This window comes from Etheostoma cragini, chromosome 9 (assembly GCF_013103735.1).
Source record: "Etheostoma cragini isolate CJK2018 chromosome 9, CSU_Ecrag_1.0, whole genome shotgun sequence".
NCBI lineage: Eukaryota > Metazoa > Chordata > Actinopteri > Perciformes > Percidae > Etheostoma > Etheostoma cragini.
The window spans coordinates 12,156,603-12,164,581 of record NC_048415.1 but is presented as its reverse complement, the minus strand read 5'-3'; positions in this window follow the sequence as shown (position 1 = coordinate 12,164,581).

The following is a 7,979-nucleotide window of genomic DNA, read 5'->3' as shown; positions in this document are numbered from 1 at the left end:
AAGTGCTAGACTTTTTAACTTTTTAACAACATTGTTTATTCAGCACCAGCCAATTTAATGCCTGATTCAATGGTAGCTTGTACCTCACCACAGTGGACGTGAAAGGCCTGGGTCTATAGTGTATACAGCAATGACCACAGACCATGGATGAGTAAATGTGTGTTTGTTACCCCCATGTCAAACTGTTACCCCATGTCACACTGGGGGCTTTGAGTGAAAGTGATGACACAGCCAGAGAAAACGACAGGGGGATCACCCTTACATTGACACAATCTTTATTAAGCTCCTCCAACCACAAACCCCCCACCTTTCTTTTCCCACACAGCAGCCAAAAAAGGCAGAAGCTCTGCGACAGGCTGCTTCAGATACCCGTGTAGGGCATCTATTTTTAACCACACACTTGTACACTCTGCATTGGGCAGAGTCAGCTTGGTGTGTTTCTTAGCATTGACCTCTGGCTTTTGCAACACAAATGCTGTAAACCCTTGTTACCCTTCCAGCCGCAGAGATAAGAGACTTTCTGTTATTTAGGCAGACAGGCAGCCTCTGCACAAAAATAAGCTCTGCTGAAGATACTCACAGCTCACACACATGCAAAACAAACACGCACATTCTTTCTCTCGCTTTGTTAACGTGTGTGGGAGAGGAAAAGATGTACACTTGCACACATACAATAAACAAACTGACACACTTAGCAATGTGCATACAAGGCCTCGGTTATTGTATTAGACCAAAGCTGCTTATCTAGTATTTTAAAATTTGATACAAACTACAGACGGGCACATGAATAAAATATTCCTACAGACACACATAAAGCATACTCTCACACACACACACTCATGTTTGCACACACACACACACACACATTCACTCCGGCTCTTTGTCACTTCATTTCAGACCCAAAAGTGTTTCTTAAAGGTGTGACCACACCAACAACAGCAGTTAAAACCTCTGTTCTCAGTGTATAGCTGGGCTGCATCTCGTCCAACCGTTTGTTGTTGTTGGTTTGTTGCTGCAGCTGTTTTTAATTATCTTAATTTATTTGCAATACTTGACACAGGAAGGCCTTTCTGACCTACTTTCCCCTCCTATATTTTCTCACTTCATACATCTCTGACATCTGAGACTTTGTTATTTAGGCAGACAGGCAGCCTCTGCACAACAACAAGCCCTGCTGAAGATACTCAGAGCTCACACACTTGCACAACAAACACGCACATTGTTTCTCTCTCTTTGTTAACGTGTGTGGGAGAGGAAAAGATGTATACTTGCACACATACAATACACAAACCAACACACTTAGCAATGTGCATATTTTAGACCAAAGCTGCTGATATTGAGTACGTTAAAATTTGACCATTGAGAAAAATGACCTCCCACTGTTTGCTGTTGTTGGTTTGTTGCTGCAGCTGTTTTTAATTATCTAAATGCATATGCAACACTTGACATAGAAAGGCCTTTCTGCCCTACTTTCCCCTCCTGTAATTCTCACTTCATACATCTCTGACTTGTTCATCTGCCTCTCTCTTGTTCAGGTTAGATGGAGGGAGAAAGGTAGAAATAACAGACTGAGGAATTTGGCAAGCGACTAAAGTTGAATGCCGATTGACAACATTCTTTGAAAACCTAATCAGAGTCATACTATGTTTATTTTTCAGCAGTTATAATCTCTAGGGAGTTGGCCTGATAGCTTCCAATCTAATATGTAAGTTTGCGCTGCAGATGTTCTTATTTGGAAAAGCACAACACCTCCGCGGTGGAGATTATGTCTCCAGTTCCATCTTCCCTTGTTTGACGCATTACAGCCCTTTTCAGCTAAATGTCAGTGTTACTAATGGAGCTTGTCATGCACAATGTCTTTGAATGTCACTTTTATACTCACAAGCTGATGCATATTTTTTCCAATTTGCTCCTTATTATAATTATCAGCCACATTACTGGAAATACTGTATGGCTGAAGAAGAAAAACGGTAGTGATTTCCGATGAAATCCTCTGAGATGTGCAATGTACAGATTATATAAGCGAAGGATTATACAAACCATTTCATACATTGGTTTGATACAAAGCCTCTTGTCCCCCCTCTTTCCTATATCTGAAACAAAGGCAATGACTGCAGCTTGCAAACACAGCACATAAAACAGGCTCAGGTGTTCCAAACTGAGGGAGTCTGACTTTAACTGCAGGGGCATTTCACTTTTCTCCTGGTCTACTCGACAGAAAGGTCAGAGGTCAAACAGAACATTGGAGAAGAATTCAAACTGCTGTAAATCTAATTTGGTATGTTCTCTGACAGCTGCAAATACAGTCATAGACTTGAAACAGCGGCAAAGCATGGTGAAACCCGCATAACTGTGGATGCAAGCTAAAAAATAGATGGACCAAAAATGATGTGTCAGTTGTGTGGAACATTGAGCCAATTGCAAGAAATGCAAAATTAAGACATACATTATAATTTCTCACTCTATAGCCCTAGTATTGTGTGTCCGTGAAAAATAAGATGCTGTGGTGTGTTCATTTTTCAATGTCCGGGTTAATTTAAAAACAAATTAAATTCCTGTCACCTGCAATGCATTAAAGTGGCAAACATTTAAAAACTCCAGCAGATACCACTGAAACTATTTGCACAGATTCTACTATGAGTGAGCTTTTTTCTTTTCTCTTCTTCGCTTCTTCTTTTCTTCTTCTTCTCTTTCTTTATTATTATTATTATTAGCATTATTATTTACCTATAGTGCAATACCATGAGTGAATTTAAACATGTATTTATATTTTGAAATGTGGTTAGCTGTAATTTTGCTTTCCATCTGGTGGAGCACCATTAAACACCCGGACACACAGCTCCCTGGTAACAAAGCCGATAAGATTTCATTGCAGAGAAAGTGACACATTTCACACTGTGTTTATATTTTTCACACGTTGACATCAAGCACCAAGCCCACTTGCATCACACTTAGCTGCTTCACGTTCAAGTTTGGCAATGATGAATTCAAACTTTTACACAACTCTTCCGCCATCTTTTCTGATGACCTCTCACTGTTACAGAGGGTTACAACATGCTGGAAGTTGCAGCTAAACGTAAATTAAGGAACCTCACAGCTTTACAGATATTTTAACTCATTTGGCTTCCACATGTATGAACACTAACATGTTTGTATTCTCTTTCCCAATTAACAATATGTGGAATTATTCTTCAGTAGTTCTAGTTTTTCATGTTCTCAGTCCATTTGGAATTATTTGCATTTACAGCATTTACAGAATTATTTTTATGAACCCTGGGAATACATTATTATACCCATCTGTCCCTAAACAACAGTGAAACAATGAAAGTGAATGGATAAATGTGATGTTACACCGCTTCCTTACAGTTAACTCCACACTCGCATCATAATTGTGTTTCTATAATATAATTAAACAGAGAAACTCTTTGAACTCCTCTCTCATTTCTTTCTTCTTTGATCTTCCTAAGCGATTGGAGGAATGTCAAGGTCTTCAGAGAGGCCAGATATGAGCGGCGTTGCATTCCTATCTGCTCAGCTGTGTCGAGGTGGACAGGTTAGCAGGCGAGTAAAGGCACGGGACCCTTTTGGAATTGGAAGGGAACAAAACCCAGAGGAATCAAACTCCGTGCCTTTAACCTCCAACCCTAGCCTTACCTTGTCTCCCTGGAGGATTTCAGTTCCTCAGCCTCTCAGTTTCTTAAACCTTCAGCAGGAACATTTTGTGTTAGCAGTAAACACTTGCACAGATGTTCAGTAAAAGTGTTTCCTTATTACACAAAAACATAATCTGGGCAGTGTTACAACAGCATTTACTGCAAAATATTTTAATAACAACACATTTAGGAGACAGGGTTGACACATTACAAACAAAGTAATAGTTTGGTCTTGGGAGACTCGTGGATGTTACAGGTTTTGTTCAATATTACAGGGTTAGTGCAGGTTGTTTTGACAAAGCAACACACACACACGCACACACACACACACACACACAAACACAAAGATTTGTGGCACTATCTTTGTGGGGACCCACCCTCTGACATGATACATTCCCCAGCCCCTTACCCTTATCTTAACCATCACGACTAAATGCCTAACCTTAACCCTTACCCTTACCCTTACCCTAACCATAACCTTTCTAACCCTAATACTAATACCAATTCATAACTCTCAAACAGCCCTTAAACTTGTTGGGTCCAGCAATTTTGTCGAAGCTGTCAGGACCCAAGAAGTATTAATGGACTCCTGGTTTTTGGACCCCACAAATATAGTTAAACAAGATCTGATATACACACACATGCCCGCACGTATGTACGCACACACGCACGCACACACACACACACTGTGCAAGTACAATCCCATTTAATCACAAGAATCCTGAATGGGTGCATTCCTGTCGCACAGAGTTGTACCATTTGCTTATTAGAGCAAACAATGGTATCTGTCAATTTCATTTTCATAAGCTGAAAGATTACAGAGCGATGTGCTTATGCTCTGTATTCAGTCCAGCGCACTGCAATTCCTCTGCTTTCCCACGTCTGACAGGCACCATGTTGTATGTGAGTTTAGCAAACTGATTGTCAGGTGCAGTCCCTGCTGATCTTTCCCATTACACAGAGCTGGATATGTTTTGTGTAGTAAACTCTTTCCCTATAAGTGCAATGAAAATGGTTGCATACATATTATATAAGTTACTTTGTTGATTCTGACCGCATCTCTTAGCTGGCCCCATGACACAATCATACCAATATTGACACTAATGAGTAGCCTCTCAGGTATTAGTGCTATAGTTTTAGAGCAAAACCTCTGTTCAGACATGCTGACTCCAAATGAATACTCTGCTGTACCTGAAAATCTGCATTGCGGTGTCATTGACAACTTCATACTGATCTAGAGAGAACCCAATGACCCAAACATTTACAAAAAATATATACGCAAATTGTAATAATGTGGGCAGTTAACTGCAATATACAACATGTCAGCTGTTAAGGTGTGCATTATCTGCATGTAAAAGTACTGTACATTAGTGAATATGAATGTATTTAAGCTATATTCATGAGTAGCTGTTTGCTGCAGGGCTGGATTACTGTTGCTTTGTTATTGAAATTCCTGCACATGCATCTGCATGGTATTTGCTTGCTTTTGAGTGTTCAAAGGAATGTCCATGAAAACTATTTTGCGAGCTTGTTTGTGTGGTAAGTCAGGTTCCTTGTGTGTGTGTGTGTGTGTGTGTGTGTGTGTTTATGTGTGTGTGTGTGTGTGTGTGTGTGTGTGTGTGTGTGTGTGTGTGTGTGTGTGTGTAGGAAAGAGGGGGCAACTTGCAGCAGTAGACTGGAGAATTAAATGAAGGAAACGGGAAGGAAATGACGAAGGTCTGCTCTCCAAAACTGCAAAACTGCCACTCTCTCTCTTTGTCATCCTGTATGGAAACACACACACACACACACACACACACACACACACACAGATACAGCCTATTGTTGTTGTTACTGTGATGAATACTCTGGTACGCAGGATCTGAGACACCGGATGGTAAGCAACAAATCTGGAGAATATGGAGAGAGGGGGAAGAATGAAGTCCTGGGTAAGGTAGCCAGACTGTCAGTGGAAAACAGAGTAGAGAAAAAGATTTAAAAAATAAATAAAGACAAACCTGACTTAAATGCATGTTTGATATTTTTTTATGACATCAAGCTCTTGAAAGACATATTTTTGAGGGGGAGAGGTAAATCATGTAACAATGAAATTTGCACATTATTCAGCTGAACAGTGGCCAAATAAACCTTTTTTTTGCATTAACTTGGAAGCAAGGCAGCATAGGAAGCTGGAGTGGCAACACAAACATTGCTGTCACCTCCACACCACAACAAGCCTGGATCAAACAAGGCAGGGAGAGGTTTCCTTTCATTAACTTTAACCAGCCTACAGTGCCACGCCAGCAACATTATTAGCTGAAATATACATCAGAGAGAAACTACATTCATTTAAGAAATTTCTCCTTGACCTAAGCTACATTCAGGAGCTCAGGAACAAACATGATTCCTCTGAAGGGGTCTGGCACAAAAACAAGAAAGGGCCGTGAAAGGAAGGTCAAAGGTCGTTGCAAGAATGTCGTTGGCCTGGCTGTTATCACATATCTTCACGCAGATGTGCACAACTCAGTGTATGCGTGAGCGTGTGCACACACACATCTTCTGAAAACGTCTGCTTCTCATCTTTCAGCTTAACAATGATTTGATTTATTTTGTCGTCTCTGTAAACAAGTCACTTCAAAATACACTCCTGTAAAACAGGAAAATGTTTCCCCCGTTGGGCTTTAAAGCATTTCATACTGTACTGTATGTGTTACAGACGGGACATTTTGTGTGTATGTGTGCGTGCGTGCGTGTGTGTATTGTTATATTTAGTGCCACTTGGATTTTATCGTAAAAAAATAAACACCAAGACAGAAAAAGTAAAGGCAACTAAAGATATTTTAAATGAGCACACAGATATATATATATATACTGACCGATTCGCAATGATAGCTGATCAGTTTGTTTTGTAGTGCAGTAACATAAACCTCTTAATCAGTCATGTTTTTATAAAGAGATCTTCCCTCTGGTGTTAGTTACAGTAATACAACACAAAGTCCAGCCATTTTGGGAAAACTTGCTGGTCTAAGCACAGAGTGTAAGGTAGCTCTTTCAAAGGAAACATCCCCTGGTGGACAGTTTGTGATTGATGTTCTTGGCAGCAGCAACTAGGGATAAAATGAAGAAAAACTGTGTAACAACCGTGACTAAAACTCGGAAAAACGTCAGTAAAGAAAGAGAACCTATAAAGTCTACGTTTACCAGCAATAAACACAAATCAAAGATCACACTCATATACTGTCACTTTAAGCTTCAGGTAAGCCGGTGGACATAGCAACAGCAGAGTACACTTGATTTAGACTAGATGCTAATTCCATGGAGACAGCATTGTTGGGGGGATAAGATTACAGTCTGGCAGTGGAAGTCCAGCAAGGTTGCTCTGTTGTTCACCTGGAGCGCATGGTCTGTGTCTTAAGAGGCTTTTAAAGGCTTGAAAGAGATGAGCCGCCATCTGGCTAAATCCCAAATAGGCAGCCAGACATGGTTGGGTGCATATTGACTCCGCTGTTTTGGTGTGCTGCAACACAGGGCTGCTGGTTACTGAAAGAATGGCTTCTCGTACCTGAGAAAAGATTGTGAAGGGATGATGTAACATGATTTAAAGAATGTGAAAAAGTATTTTTTTTTTATCCAAAACTTTTTTTAATATAAAATGTGTCTAACATGCAAATTAATTATTTATTTCTGTAATAGCTCTGTGATGTTTGATTTATATGTGCACATTGCAAATTCTGTTTTAACTATACTGTTACAGGGGAGCTAGGGAAGCCAAGCGCTAGACACAGGTAGGACGAGTGGCAGGAGTTTTGTTTGCAAAGAGTGCACTACATCCAAAACGGAGGGAACTGATGCTGCGTAAAACCTGTAAAAACCTTCTACCTGTAAAAGTGGCCTGGAACGGCAGTCAAACCCTTAACTTACTACCCGTGAACTTGTACCAGATTGTTACTCTCAGTTAGTTTTCGACGTCACACATACGTAACAATAATGGCGTCTCCTGTTGATGCTGTACAGCCGCCAGTGATTAACAGTGAGAAAATAGAAAAAATAGACATAAATAGGCCACATAAAGTAATTCCCCACAATGTGATCAAAACAATTCACATTTGATTGTGTAGTACTAGAGGTTATGTTTATTAAATGAAGCCCAAAATATGTTGCAGACTAGAAAGTAGTATCAGCTAGCGCTAGCTAACGTTGAAGTTAGGTAGCCTCTAGCTAAAGCTAGCTAGAAGGGTTTGTCATGACTTTGCCTGGGACGCTACCAAGTCATGAGTTGTGATTTTAAGTGTTAAATTGTGTCTGGAACGCAGCACCAAGTTGGGAGTCCAGACAGTGGGAAGCCAG